Source organism: Vigna radiata, chromosome 8 (assembly GCF_000741045.1).
Source record: "Vigna radiata var. radiata cultivar VC1973A chromosome 8, Vradiata_ver6, whole genome shotgun sequence".
NCBI lineage: Eukaryota > Viridiplantae > Streptophyta > Magnoliopsida > Fabales > Fabaceae > Vigna > Vigna radiata.
This window is the reverse complement of record NC_028358.1, coordinates 16,824,904-16,841,623: the sequence shown is the minus strand read 5'-3', so window position 1 is coordinate 16,841,623 and position 16,720 is coordinate 16,824,904.

The following is a 16,720-nucleotide window of genomic DNA, read 5'->3' as shown; positions in this document are numbered from 1 at the left end:
TTTTTTATTTTTGTTCTAATAAATGTTTTCTAGGGTTTTGTGCCTAATTTTTGCAGAATGCAGTTTTTGACAAGAATTTGATTTTGTAGGCACTCAATTCTGCCAAAATAGTTTCAACCATTGGTGGGAACCTCATTCAAATATTTATCATAGCCAATTTGTGCAATATTCCTCTAGGCCAAAAGAAATGTTGGGGGAAGTGATGGGTGTCACGGCCCATACAAATTTGATTGCAAATTTGAATGCAGTATAGTACTAGGAAGTGACTCCTAGGTCGTCTCTCAAGGACCAAATCGCGGTTCAAGAATTAGGTCTAACACGCAGGGGGGTTGTTAAGGGTTTGTGAATGCGGATGAACTAAATCAAAACACAGATCAAACAAAATGTAAACAGAGATGCAAACAAGAATATAAAAACGGTTTCAAAGACAGAATTAAAACGGTTGGTCATTAACTCAATTACTATGCTTCCAATCACAGATAAATGACAAGTACACAATACTCTAATCCAAATCCGACACGAATCACCCAACTAAGCGAAGGTTAATTCGGTCTTCAAAATTACAGACTAAGCGAATGCAATGCACAAATTTAATCAGGCATCCACCATACAGTCTAATCAACTAAGCGAAGAATTGTCACCAATTAGGCAACTAAGCGTATGCCTATTCGCAGGTAGGCAACAGATTAAATATTGAGCAGAATCAAAGCAGCAGTATGGCAATTAAAGTGTAAGAGTCTCATGAATAATCTCAAGGAAACAAAATAATTTTATTAATGACCAACCAACTAACCTAAACTAACTTCACAGTTAAATTAACACAACTAAAAATACTAGACAACATTAAAGTAAAAGACGATGCTACACCTAATACTACAAGAGACAAATATCCAAACATAATTAAAATGATTAACATTCAACACTCACTGAACTGTGGAATAAGAAATTGCAACTTTTCAGCTAATGAGTAAATGTAATGAAGCTAATATAATTCTAAAGAAAATCACCACACATGTGCTTCTAAATTCCCTCAACAAGGATCTAACGTGTCTTTCTCCCAATGGAAGCAACGTGATGCAGCACCGAAAATGATAATAAATAATAAAAAAAATGCGTGAAAGGAATGAAAATTCATGGGCTTAAATTAAGAAAGTGAAATGAATCTTGGGACGAAACTTTAAGGAAATATGTTTTGCAATTGAAACACACAGGAGGTGGATTAAAAAATTAATTCAAAAAGTACTTTGAACAATTTAAAAGCAAGGCATAAATTGGCAGTGCATATGTTAGAATTTAGAAATGACATTGTAAAATGAATTCTTCAATCACCGTGATGATAGCCTCTCCTTGCTGGACCCCGTGCTCACCAACTCTAGTCCCATTAAATCATCATCGCTGCACTAACTTGATTCAATAAAGATTAAAGAAAAGTTGTTACCTTGCATAAAACTAAAAGGAAATAAAGTGTTCTTTTTTTTTATTCAACCAATGCAACAACGCATGCAACAAAAACAAAAGAAAATGGGCTCATCATTCTCCTCATGAAAGATAAAGAACCGAGAACAACGTTGTTAACTCAAAGACACGTTCTAGCCACCTAGCAAAATCTGTTGAGAATGCCTTTTATCAAACGTTCCAGCCAAGTCTCCAAAATGAAGTGTTGGCAGCTGCAGCCCCCTTCTCAACCAAAATCATCAAACATGTGCATAATTGAAAGAAGAAGAAGATTCTTAAACCAAATGAGCCAAAAATCTGCAAAGAGAATTCCAAGGCACCGTTCCAGCAAGCATTCTCTGAATTCCGTTCCCGCACCACGTGTGTATGAAAAAAAATATATATCACGGCTGCTAGGTATCTCCTTAGGATCATGTGTCCTAAAATTGGGGTGGGGTCTACCCTAAAACCCTAGGGTTTGGTGCCAAGTGTCCCTCAAAGTTTGGGCCATCATGAAATTTGCCAACATTGGCCCACAATGTAAAAGTTTGTCTAAAAATCCTAAACTACTAAATTATAAGATAACGAAAATTTAAAATGCCTAAATTTGAGAGTCTTAAATTTATTTGGTGTCCTTCCAATTGTCCCAAATATATCTCCAAAATTTCCCTGCAGTTAATAATGCAAATAATTAGCTCAAAATATTCAAATTAATTAAAATTAGAATTTCCGGTCAAATTAAGCACTATTAGGAAAAACGGGAAAATATCGGACAATTAAGCACAATTCCCTGATTAATTCTAGCGCAATAAACTAAGTGAAATCAATAAAATATCGATTCATCAGGAAGCTAAACAACGTTTACAACAGGATTTATTCTTAGTGCGAAAAGAAACGTTGGGGGAAGCCAAAGAACGTTTATTGCAGGAACAACACTCTCATGCGTTGAAGTCTCTGGGTATTATTAGGGTTAATACTGAAGTTAACCCTAAGGAAGAATGTCAAGTTCCTATCTTTGAGAATGACAAGGTTATTGATGCAGAGAAGATAGAGGAAGATGAGATAACAAAGGTCTTGAAGTCTCTGGGCATTATTAGGGTTAATATTGAAGTTAACCCTAAAGAAGAATGTCAAGCCACTATCTTTACAAATGATAAGGTTGTCAAGGAAGAGAAGATAGAAGAAGAAGAGCTAGAGATGTATGAAGAGGAAATAAAAATAGAAAAAGTTGTTGCTGCAGAAAAGATAGAGGAGATAGAAACAGAAAAGTTGAATGAGAGTGAGAAGGATGATGAGAAAGGAAAAGCAGTGGTTGAAAGAAAAGAAAAAAAGAAAAAAAATGCGAAAATAAAGAAATAAAAGAAAAAGAAAAGGAGAGGGTTAAGGAAGGAGAAAATTAAGAAAAAGAGGAAGAGAGGAAAGAAAAAAAGGTAATGTGAAAAACCCCTTCCGCATAAAAAGAAAAATCATAGGAAGGAAAATAGGTTCAAGTACTTCATGAAGATCTTCAAGGAATTGGAGATTAAGGCTCCTACGATTGATGTATGGAAACATGTGCTTGGTTTGATCAACTTTTTCAAGAGATTTAGCGTAAAGAAGAAGAAGAAGAAGATACCAAGCAAGAATAAACTGAACACCTACTGATGGGTGTTTGAACTCTACTAGGACAACCTAGTTTCTGAATTTTTATTTTATTTTATTTTATTTTATTTTATTCTATTTTTTTATTTGATTTGATTATATTTTATTTTATTTTATTTTATTTAATTTGATTTGATTTTATTTTATTTTATTATATTTTATTTTATTTTATTTTATTTGATTTTACTTTATTTTATTTTATTTTTATTTTTTATTTTTTTATTTTTTATTTTATTTTATTTTATTTTATTTTATTTTTGGGTTATGTGCTGCTTCTGATGGCATTAATGATTAACATCTACTGAGGGATGCTAAAATTTTTGAATCCACTGAAGGATTCCAGGAAGGCACACCTACTGATGGGTGTTGGAAGGTATTGCACTTACTGACAAGTGCTAAACAGGTCTGGGTCAGGCTCGTGACTTTAAACAAGCGCTACTAGGAGGCAACCTAGTTTTCTCTCTTTTACTTTTTAAATTTCTAGAATAGGTTGAAATTTTAATTTAAGTGTGTACTCTTGGCTTGAATACATTTTCTGAGAATGTTTGACTGACTGATGTGCAGGATGGAACTATTTGATGATTATTTGATGTGGATAGTAATTGGGTTGTGTTCTATGTTAATATCCAATGAAACAGATGTGTGATGAATTATGATTGTGATTATGATGCTAAGCAGGGTGTATAAATGGATTTTGTGTGAGAAAGCATGTCGTGTGAGATTTTGAGCTCCAGAGTTTTTATTGTTCTATGCATTGTTCACAGGAAAACATGAATGATATTGCCTTATTCTCGATGATTGATTGAATTGCATGTGAATGTCATATGATCAAGGCCATTTTTGAGATCCCTTCTCTAGCCAAATTTTCACCCTAAGTGCTTGAAAATTTTATACCCTTTTTGAACCGTAGCCTTAAACAGGATGTGAACCCTTGTCCTTAAATTCTTTACCTTGAGTTGGGATGAGCTTAATTGTATGTGATGAAAAGGTTCAAGTTTTGGGGTTGTATGGGGAAAATTTTAAAAGCAATTGTGAAGCATTGAGCTCAAATGTTGTTAAAAGAAAAATTCATGAGAAAAAGAAAAAAAAAGAAGAAAAGCATGAAGATGAGCTCAATGAAAAAGAAAAGGGGAAAAAGTTGGGAATGAGTGAGATTAGTGAGGAAGAGAGTTGAGCTTACATTTTGAATATCATGGTAGCTCTCTTGACTCAAGGACTTTGTATTCCAAAAAAACCAATTTTTCTTGTTAGCCCAACCTCACTACAAGTTGTGGAAAAGTCCTTTTGATGGCATTTGCATGTAAAGATGTTGATTGTTTAAGATGAATGGCAATTTTGTTTCATGTGACTTGTGAAACACTTGAGTGATTGAGTGAAACACTTGCTTGGTATGAACTGTTAATTTTCATGAGTGCATTTTTGCTTAGTGGATTGGTCATTCTTAATGTGTTACATCTGTTGTGCAATATCTGGATTGAAAGCATGCATGCGTCTTATTATGATTTCACTGAAGATAGGGGATTGAGTAGTTTTGTCATGTTCTTTGGGAATGTTGAAACATTGGATGGAAGAGGATAAAGCCAAGTTTTGTTTTGTGTGTTGTTTTTTTTGCTTGAGGACAAGCAAAGTTCTAAGTTTGGGGTGTTGATGAAGGTTGAAAAACAGTTATTTTCATATGTCATTTTAGACCTAATTACGCCCTTTACTACTTGGAATGAGCTTAGAATCAAGCAAAACATAATAAATGAGTCTATAGAGAGTCAAAAGCTGTTTTTAGCGATATTATGCTTGTTTTGCATTGTTTTGTAGCTATTTTGAGGAAATGAAGAATGAAGCTGAAGATAAAGGTCGTAGACTCAAGAAAAGAGAAGAAAATTGAAGATTTGAAGAGTCGACGCACCGCCCGGCGGCAACTTACACCGCTAGGCGGTCCAGGGCGATGAGTAGGCACTGGCGTTGGCACTGGGCGGTTTTGAGGGAAACCGCCGGGCGGTGACCCTTGCCGCGGAGCGGTTTGGAGGTTTATGGGAAACCGCCGGGCAGCACACTTATTTCGTCGAGCGATGGTCCGCGGGGCTTGGGCCTGTTTTCTGTTGCGCTCCTCACTTATAAATACCCCTATTTCGAATTCAGAGTCATTCTTTTGACAGGGAGGACGGCCAGACCTAATTTTGCTCTCTAGAGAGGATCTCTTGAATGCTTAGGCTCCTTTTCATCTTTTCTAGGGTTTGCTTTTCCATTCTTCTTCCATTTTTCATCTAGTTTCACCATGAAAATGGTGAACTAAACCCTATTGTTGTTGGGAAACAATGTAATCTTTTGATACTCTCTTTTATTGAAACTCTTGATTACTTATATGGTCTCCATATGTTTTGATTGTTAATTGTTGGGTTCTCATCTGTGCTTAAGGCCTTTATCGTTTAACTCATTCGATAATTGTTGTTTGTCTTTATTGATACGGGGACGTACAGTAATGTCATGAACTGGTGAGTAATTCCTTGATTTTGCAATACCACCTAGGGATAGGGGTAGGACGATCAATTGCGTTTAACTTCTGCTCTATAATGCTATATTAATTGCTAGGGGTGGCTAGGGATAGCAAGCCAGTAGTTAATATTAGGCTCTTTTCGCCGAGGGATCGGGCTAAGGGTAGTCTAAGAAAGTTGCATGACAATTAATTAATCAAACTAATAATTNAGCCAGTAGTTAATATTAGGCTCTTTTCGCCGAGGGATCGGGCTAAGGGTAGTCTAAGAAAGTTGCATGACAATTAATTAATCAAACTAATAATTGAAGAGGAGTAGATAAGAGAGAGCGAATAATGATGAAATTGTAAACCCCCAACAACTCCATTCATCCATTGTTTTCTTCTTGTCATTTTAATCAATCTCTTTTGCATGTTAATATTTTTGTTCTCAAATCAAACTAATTATTTTTATTTTCAAGTCTTATTATTTTAATTCACGTGAACGAGAAAGTCTTTCGAGTCTCTTGGGAAGAACGATATTGGGTTACTCCAATTATATTACTTGAACGATTTGGTACGCTTGCCAATCCGTCAACAGCCATACTCCTGAGTAATTCGAAGAGTGGACAGAAGAAAGTTGAGGAATTGGGATGATGAAGATCCCTACGTGAAGAAGAAGATTTGATTTGTTGGAGAGCATATTTTGTATTATAAAAACTTCTTTTTATCGTATTTTTTTTATTTGTTGGAAATGTAATTTTTGGGTTTTGAACAATTTTTGGGTGGCATCTATTAGGGGGTGCTAATTTTTATGAAGTTACTGATGAACCCAGGAAAGTACACCTACTGAAAGGTGTTGGGAGGCACTTGCTGATGAGTGCTAGAACAGGTTTGGGTCAGGCTCATGACGTTAAACAAACGCTACTAGGAGGCAACCTAGGTTCTCTCTTTCACTTTTGTACTTCGTTTTTCTTAGAATAGGTTGAATTTTTTTTTCAGTGTCTATTTGATGACATGCATGATAAGTTTATTTGATGATGATTATATGTGGATGATAATTGAGTTGTGTTGCGTGTTGATATCCAAGTGAAAAAGTTCACTAGCAATGTGAACAGATGTGTGATGAATTATGATTGTGGTTATGATGCTAAGCAGGGTGTGTGAATGAATGTGTGTGAGAAAGCATGTTGTGTGAGGTATTGAGCTCTAGAGTTTTTATTGTTGTATGTATTATTCACAGGAAAACATGAATGATATTGCCTTAATCTTTATGATTGATTGAATTGCATGTGAATGTCATATGATCAAGGCCATTTTTGAAAACCCTTCTCTAGCCAAATTTTCACCAAAAGTGCTTGAAGTATTATACCCTTTTTGAACCTGAGCCTTAAACAAGATGAAAACCCTTCATTTGAAATTCTTTACCTTGGTTGGGTTGAGCTTAACTGTATGTGTTGAAAAGGTTCAAGTTTGGGGTTGTATAAGGGAAATTGAAAGGCAATTGAAAACAATTGAGCTCAATTGTTGAGAAAGAACAATGCATGAGAAAAAGAAAAGAAAAGAAGAAAAGCATGAAGATGAGCTCAATGGAAAAATAAAAGAAAAGGGAAGAAGTTGGGAATAAGTGAGATTGGTGAGGTAGAGAGTTGTGTTTAAACTTTGAATATTTTTGTAGCTCTCTTAACTCAAGGATTTTGCATTCCAGAAAAAAAACCAATTTTTCTTGTTAGCCCAGCCTCAATACAAGCCTTAGAAAAGTCCTTATGATGGCATTTGCATGTGAAGATTTTGATTGTTTGAGATGAATGACAATTTTTTTTCATGTGACTTGTGAATAATAGAGAGTTGGAGTGTCACCTTAAACACTTGAGTGATTGAGTGAAACACTTGCTTGGTGAGAATTGATAAATTTCATGCTTACATCTTTGCTTAGTGGATTGGTCATTCATAAAGTGTAACATCTGTTGAGAACTATGTGATCATGTGAACTGAATTGAATTGAAAACATGCATGCATCTTGATTTAATTCCACTGAAAATATGAAATTGAGTAGTTCTTCTCATGAATTTTAGGAGTGTCGAACTATTGGATGAAAAAGTGGAAAGCCAAGTTTTGTTTTATTTGCTTGAGGACAAGCAAAGTTCTAAGTTTGGGGTTGTGATAACGGTTGAAAAACAGTTATTTTCATGCCTCATTTGAGATCAAAATACACCCTTTAAGGCTTAGAATGAGCTTAGAATCAAGCAAAACATGTAAGTTGAGTCAGTTGAGAGTCAAAAGTAGATTTTAGACATATTATGCTTGTTTTGCATTGTTTTGCATCATTTTTGATGAAAATAAAGAATGAGATTGAAGATGGAAGGTCTTAGACTCAAGAAAGAAGAAGAAACGTGAAGAAAAGAAGAGTCTAGGAACCACCCAGTGCCAAAATCCAACGTTGGGAGGCCAAATGCGAGGAGAGGCAAACCGCCGGGCGGCACAACTCACCGCCGGGCAGTGGCGTGATCATGGGAAAACCGTCGGGCGGCAAAAGCGCGACGTCGGGCGGTTGTCTGCTAGGCTTGGGCCTAAGTTCTGTGACGCTCTTCAGCTATAAATAGCCCTAGTGCGAATTTAGATGCATTCTTTTGACAGAAGAGGGCGCCCAGATCTAATTTTCACTCCTTGGAGAAGATCTCTTGGATGCTTAGGCTCCTTTTTATCCAATCTAGGGTTTTCTTTTCCATTCTTCCATCATTTTTCATCTAGGTTCACCATGACAATGGTGAACTAAACCCTTTTGTTGTTGGGGAACAATGTAATCTTTTGAAACTATTATTTACTTATATGCTTGTCGTATGCTTTGATTATGAATTGTTGGGTTTCTCATTTGCGCTTAATGCTTTTATCGTTTAACTCATTCGATAATTGTTGTTTGTCTTTATTGATACGGGAAAGTACGATACTGTCATGAACCGGTGGGAAATTCCATGATTAAGCAATACCACCTAGGGATAGGGGGGGTAGGACGATCAATTGTTTTTGCTTCCGTTTATAATGCATTATTAATTACTAGGGGAGGCTAGGGATAGCAAGCCAGTAATTAGAAATAGGCTCTTTTCGCCGAGGAAACGGGTTAAGGGTAGACTAAGAAAGTTTGCTTGACAATTAGATAACAAAGCGAATTAAATAAGAGGAGTAAATAAGAGAGAGTGAATAAGATGAAATTGTAAACCCCAACAACTCCATTCATCCATAGTCTTTTTCTCGTCAATTGAATCAATCGCATTTGCATGTTTACTTGTTTTTCTTGCATCCAAACCAATTAATTTTTCTTTCCAAGTCTTATGATTTCAATTTGCAGTAACGATAACGCCTTCAAGTTCTTTGGGAAGAACGATATCGACTTTACCAATTATATTACTTGAAACGATCTGGTATACTTGCCAAAGTGTTAACATTATGCCTAACACCTTGCAAAGCAATATCAATAGAGTCTTTAAAATAAACAGTGCATTTATCACTTTCAAATGCTACCTTGAGACCTTTGTCACGCAATTGACTTCTGCTTAGGAGGTTATGCTTGAGGCCTTCAACATACAAGACATCTCTTATAGTCAATGTGTTTCCTCCTCTAATGTCTCCAGTACCCATGATTCTACCTTTGTTGTTATCCCCATAAGTTGCGAATCCTTGCTTTTTTCTTCAAAAGAGATAAACCTTTTATTGTCACCAGTCATGTGTCTTGAACATCCACTGTCAAGATACCACAATGAATTATTTGACTTAGTAGGTTCCTACAAAACAAATTAGGAAGAATTTTAGGTCCCCAATCTCATTATGGGTCCTTGGGGTTAGTTTATGCAAACATATATCATTTCACAACTTTAATCCATCCATATTTACCATTTGGAACACCAAAATGTTTAATGTTGCATTTGTTTGATGTATGTCCATGTTTCATACAGTAAAAACAACAAACATCATTTACTTTATTCTTAACAAAAGTCCCTTTTTCAACCCAAACTCCACGAGTTCTTCTAGTTTTAGGCTTTTTGTTTTGATACATGTTTGTGCGCCTAACATTTTTTCTACCAAAGTCTAATTTAGAATTTAATTTTGGCTTTGTTGCCTTTGCAAGTAAATTCTCAAGAATGCCAATGTCAAACATGTGACTTTTGCAAGATAAGCATTCAACAGGTTCAAAAGTTGCATTTGAATCAGACAGTTTTGTTTCTAAAGTACTAACTTTATTTCTTAAAACAACTTCATCATCAAGCAATTTGTCATATTTCAATTTCAATTCATTGTGCTCTTTCTTAAGCTTTTTATGTGCAGCATCAAGTTTTTCAGATTCATTCATTAGATTCAAAGCTTGAATCACTTACTTGACTTTCAGTATCTTCTGATTCAGCCATTAGACATATATTTACTTCTTCATCTGAATCACTTGAGCTTGTTGAGCTTGATGCATTGTCTTCCCAAGCTATCTCTTTCTCCACATCCATAGCATTTGACACTTGAAGGAGATTCTTGATTTTCTCTCCTTTCTTTACGAAATTTTTCCTTACCTTTTACTTTCATAAACTTAGCAAATTTCTTTATCACGAGGCTCATGTTCTCCTCATCATCAGAATCATCATCTTCAAAATTTTTAGAGTTCTTGCCTTTTGAGATCTCAGATTTGAAAGCTAGTGTCTTCCTTTTACCTTGATCTTCTTCAGGAGTTAATCTCCTCAACTCAAGCTCATGCTCACGGAGTTTTCCAAACAGAATTGGCATCGACATTTGAGTGAGATTTTGAGACTCCAAGATGGAAGTCACTTTTGGTTGCCAAGACCTGTCCAATGATTTCAAAATTTTTACATTCAATTCATCAGTATCAAAAGTCTTACCCAACCCTGTCAAGTGGTTCACAATGTGAGTAAAATGCTTTTGAACATCAGAAATTGTTTCTCCAGGTTGCATTCTGAACATCTCATATTCCTGAATGAGAGTGTTCTTCCTTGCACGTTTCACGTCCTTTATCCCATCATGCGTGACTCTAAGGGCTTCCCACATTTCCTGTTTTGTCTTACACATTGAAATTGTACAAAATTCACCAAGTAGAATAATAGATGAAATAATATTACGAGCTTTGATATCAAACTGAGCTCGTCTATTTTCTTCAGCAGTTCAGCTAAAATATGGTTTTTCTACCTCTACACCGTCAACTGTGCTTTTAGGAATAAAAGGACCATTTTGTACAGCTTCTCAGATGCCTCTGTCAACAGATCCCATAAAAATTTCCATTCTGACTTTCAAAAACGCATAATTATCACCAGTACAAAGTGGTGATCTGTTAATAGGAGCACCCTCGGCGTATACAAGATTTTGATTGTGACCGGTCATTGTCGCAAATGTGAAAAACTATTAAAGCAAGCTCTGATACCAATTTTATGAACAATCGGTATTGTTCGGAGAGTATAACGCAGCGGAATAAAAATTTGTTTAGCGGAAAACGTGTTCAGTGACTTTTTAAATAAAAATGGTCTGTTTTAGAAAATCAATTTTCTAGCAGAAATTTTATCAAACAGATAATTTTTATATTGGTTCGATTCAAAAGAATCTACGTCCAGTCGTTAATCACTATAAAGAGTGATTAACAGTTCCACTAAAAATGAGTTTCTCAGACTACAAAAAATAGTGAATAAAATTTGATAAAAGAACCTTCCTTTGACAAATGAACCAGAAGAAGAACACTCTACCAACTCGAAGATAACTGCTCCGACTATCGACAAACGAAACGCGAGCTTCTCCTATTCACGAGACCAAGCAAGGGAACTTGAACTATAGCTATTGAGAACTTCCTCTGACAAACAGTATTCTGCAAGAGCTTTTGTTCAACAATGTTGCTTCTGCAGTTGTTAGAAGTCCATTATATAACCAGGCAGTATGAATATCAAAGGTCATGTCCCAACTGCCAGCAATAATTGATTATTGTAAGTGATAATCGATTATCCAAGTCCGTTACAGGTTTTTCAAAATAACTTTTCAAAAACAGACTTGTGATAATCGATTATTTGAAGTGATAATTGATTATTTCAGACAAACTCATGATAATCGATTATTGCTTCACATAATCGATTATTTCATAACATTTTCCAAAAATACAAGTTTTACAGATTTAAAAGATATTCCTACTACATTTATATTCTACAAAGTGCTTTTTAAATATTTTTAATACCTTGTTCAGGTAAATCTTCTTGCAGCATCATCAAAACAAATTTCTTCAAGATTTACCAATGCTCCTCATTGGTAACAATGATAATTGGATAAGAAAACTCAAACTATTGGTAATACAAGCATATGCAAGCATATGAATAAAATCAGAATTTCGATATAAGAGAGTTTTAAAACATTACATTGTTCCCCAACAACAATGGTTTAGTTGACCATACACATGGTGAAACTAGATGAATTGAATGAAACATATGAAAAGATAAACCCTAGAATTTGTGATTCGGAGCCCCCGCATCCAAAAACCGCCTCCAAGGAGTGAAGAATATCTCTGGACGTCTTTGATTGCCAAAAGATTGCGTCTGAAATTGCATTGGGTCTATTTATAGGCCAAAAAAGTAACAGAATTTCGGCCCAGGCCCATTCATTTAGGCGCTCAACGGTAGCTAACGCTCAGCGGTGGCAACACTGAACACTCAATGGTCTCTGACGCTCAACAGTCTGTATCTTGAACGCCTAACAGTTGGGTAGCGTTGGGCGGTGATGGCGACACCTCTTTTTCATCTTTTCTTGCCCTTTTTCTGTTCCAAGTCCTTCCTTCTTCATCTTCATCTTTCATCCTTCATAAAATCCTGTCAAAACAATGTAAAACCAAACATAATATCTCTAAAACCACTTTTGACTCTCTTGTTCACTAACTTACACAAAATGCGTGATTTCAAGCTAATCCTAAGTCATAAAGGTTGTTTTTTGATATCAAATTGATGTATAACAGTAACGGTTTTTAGACCGTTATCAATCAACTAGAAGATTTTTAAGTACCTAAGACACACGCAATGAAGTGAACACGATGAAAAACTCCAATTAAAACAGTGAACAAAAACATGCTTCTAGATGTAAGCAACTAAGGTATGCTTTTTGCATTTCAGTGCTTAATATTAGTTGCTACAACTTTAGACTTACTGAAAAACATCAAACAAACTTGTACACGTCTTCAGAAACAAAAAAATTTGGACAGAAACAAGTTACACATATTAAACCAGAATCGACCTTGGTGTGCAAGCTTGTGAAAATAGAAATAGATTTTGGATGCTTTAGCATATATCATCCAGGCTAGACATTGTCTCATTGCCTCTTAGGATTGATATATTGCTACACATGCATCTTAAACAAAATTGAAATGAAATTTAAAGCTGGAACATATTCAAAACATATGAAACAGGAAACAACACTACACATAAGGCAAATAACTGGACAAAACTAGAATTTGAAAATGAAAGCTGGAATGAAATGAAACTAATGATTTTCAATGATTAAAATGATCACTAAACACTAAGGAACAATGAAAGTACAGGTACAACAAGCACAAACATGAAATTAGGCCAACTGTGACACTCGGGCACTGCACTGACGAGGACGGGGAGTGATTGCCGATGCAAAAGGCACAAACAAAGAGCAACTCCCGGCAGGCTTCCAGTGGGACGGGTACATGGAAGAATCAAACATACACTAGAATGAGAGGGACCTAGAGATTGTATAACCAATAAGAACTTCATGGTTAAGCATGCTTAGCTCGGAGTAATTTAGGGATGGGAAACCTTTGGGGATGTTTTCCTGCAAATTGTGCGAGTGAGGACAAAGCACATTGGAAAGCCTCATGTTGATGTGTGAGGGCAATCAATATTCCCTGTAAGTTGTTGGGGTGTTATAACATAATGGTTGGGTAATAAGGAGAGTAATACGGGTGTGATATAAATATATGTGTTGTAAGGGGAGAAACCAAACTTGTTTTGTGTACAATGACTTTTGGATTTTGAGTTCCATTGTTGGTGTTGGTTTTGTGTTGTTATATGAGTCTACTTTTGTTGTCTAGAATTTTTTTGGTGTATAATGATTATATACTTTCGTGTTTTGTGCTGGTTGTTATATTTTGAAATACTTTGTACATGGCCTGAGTTTAGTTACAAAGGGTATGGCCATGGGTACATGCGGGCAAGTCATAAGGTTTTGTATATTAAAGACCTGAGGGTATACTTGTAGTTTGGGTTGGAAGTATTTCTCTTCGCGTAGAATTTTGTATGAATATCCACTATTGTTTTCCTAATTGGTTCTAAGAAGCGGAGTATTATGTTTTTAGAGATGTGTGTGGTTTGTTTGTAGTGGAAATCTGCAAGGTGAGCAAGGGGGAGGGGTTTGCAAGGTTCTTTTCATCTATATTAAATTGATAGGAAATTGTTGGTTCTAAAAAGGTTAGGTAAGAGGATGGGTGTGGTTTATAGACAAGAGAAAAGTAGGTTGTTAAGAGAGTTTTGGGAATGGTAGTAGGTGTTAGGTATTTGAAGAAGGAAAGAAGTCGGCTGAGAGTATCCTGGGGTTGGGTTCTGTATTTACAGTGAAGAAGGTTTTGTTACATATTAGTTAAGGCAGAAAGGAAGGGAGTCACGATATTTTTTATGATAGAAGTAGACAACGTAGGGCACATGAGTGGGATTTTAATTTTGGAATGGAAGGGGTAGTGTTTTATGGGGATCATGAGATGTAGTAGGGAGCAAGGGGTTCTGTGAAAATGGAACAAGAAAGGGAGAGAAGAGAGAGAAGGGAGGAAGACATTTTGGGCATGGCTCCTAGGAAAAGGAAAAGGGGTACGAAAATGGTATATGAAGTTCTTGAGTTTAGTTTAAAATAATTAAATAGGAAAATGAAATAGTTTTTTTAATGGGTATGAGTGAAAAAGAAAAGTGAGGAAGAAAGTGTATGGTAGGTAACGTAAAACTGGGAGAGAGAAGAAGACTTAAATGTTTTTGTTTTGTTTTGGATTGAATAAAAGATTAATTAAATAAAAGGAGAAGGAAGGAGATATAGGTGGGTGCATGGTGAGTGTTTACGTGAATGTAGAAGAGAGAGAGAGATTGGTTTCATAAGAAAAAACAAAGAAATTGGTGAGAGAAGTAGAAATGGTGTGGAGTTTAGGTTGGAATGGATAATTGAAGGAAAAAGAGAGTGGTGTTATGAGTGGTTACGTTAAAGGGAGACAAATAGAGAGAGAAAATGAGTGTAAAGTGGAAAAGTGGGTGGACCCGCATGAGGTCCACATGGATGTGAGAGGAAAAGAACTTTAATAGTTATGAGGCCCATTTTGAGAGAAAAGAGAAGAGTTTATGAATTAGTTATTGTAGTATAGAGAAATGAATTTCTCTTTTGGGTTTGTCTTCAAGAATATAAGAAAAAAGTATCATGCACTTTTTAGTAGGCCCATAGTTTAGTGAAGTATGATTGGAAGATTACTATTATGTATTTTATTATCTTTTCCATGTTTTGACGTTAATTATTTTGAAACAGCCCTAATTAGTTTGGTTTGATTATACAATGATTTTATGAATCAAAGAAGATGGAAATTGTAGCTTGTGGTCATTTATGGTCGGTACTAGTGAATGGTAGTTCACTATTTTGATGTGGTCAATTTAGTAAGTATTAATGATGACATTGTTTCTTGGTAAGAAATTGGGTTAATCGAGGTTATTGAAAATATTTTAGATTTGTGTTCAAGTTTGGTGAGTGTTGTATAACGCATGAAAATAAGGATGTGTATAGAAATGTGATGTGTTAGCTTGTTGGTAGAGATGATCGTTTAGGATCAAATGAATTGGCTGTAATGGAAATGTTGTGATGGAATATGTTGTATAATATCAATATGACATTTTATATGCTATTATATATCTGGTTGTTCACCCTTGCATGTTGTGGTTGTGGTTTCCACCTACGATGATTGTACCTGTATAGGAGTAGATGGCGTTGCAAATAAAGGTTGGATCGAAGTAGCTGGCGAGAGTTGGGATCTTTATATCGGGGTTGACTACTTATGTTTAAAACTTTTTAGACTTGGTATTTTATGTAAAAACGATATTCTACAATTTCAGACATCATTTATAATTATGTTTTGCGTCCGCGTTTTAATCAAATAAAGTTTAATCGTCTTAAAGAATTGTGTATCAAAAAACTTTGTGAATTTTTGCAATGTGACATCTAAAAAATCTGGGTGTTCCATTTTTGTATCAGAGCCTGGTTTTCGAAAACTTTTAGGATTCGGGGAGTGAGCTCCTCTAGTTTCAGTTGTATAACTCTGACAGTTTAACATTTTATATTGTGAATGTTATCAATTCAAAGTTAGAAATTACAAAGGGAAGAACCTCTTTTTTATAGATGAAGAGATGATGGAATCTGTTTTAGGAACTAAATGGGGATCCATGAAGGGAGCATCAACTTCAGCTAAGGCTAGCAGATTGGAAGAAGAAGAAGGACTTTCAAGCTTATTCTTGCTTTCCCTTAAGCTTTAAAAGACATTGGACCTCTCATAAAGAGCCATGAAGAAGATGGAGCTTGAAGGATTCTACTCTTGTGGAGAATCACATTTTGGTCTTCTTCTTTATCTTAAAACACATTTGGTAATATAATATAGCTCGTTTTTTTTAGGCCTTGTATTTGGCCAAGACATTTTGTTTAGATTTTTTTAGAAGGTTTGGTGCCTTTAAGAGTTAAAAATGGGTTTTGAGAGGAGTTAGTAGCAAGGAGCCTTTGCATTAAATGCTTTGACTAAGTTAGTTACAAAGCATAAGGCTCCTCACATTTAATGTTTAGGCTCCTCATTTAATGCTTAGGCTCTTTATTTAATGCTTAGGCTCTTCATTTAATGATGAGGGTCCTCACTAAATGATGGAAAGGCTCCTAAGTATTCCATGACTCTAGGCTTCTGATAACGGTCTAAACACTGTTATTTTTCTATGTGAAATTGATATCAAAACACACCCTTTATGACTTAGAATAAGCTTAAAATCATGCAAAACACTTAAGTTAGGTCACAAGAGAGTCAAAGCTGGTTTTAGATATATTATGCTTGGTTTTACATTGTTTTGACAGGATTTAATGAAAATTGAAGGATGGAAAGTGAAGTAGGAAGGAGTTGGACTCAAGAAGGGATAAAGA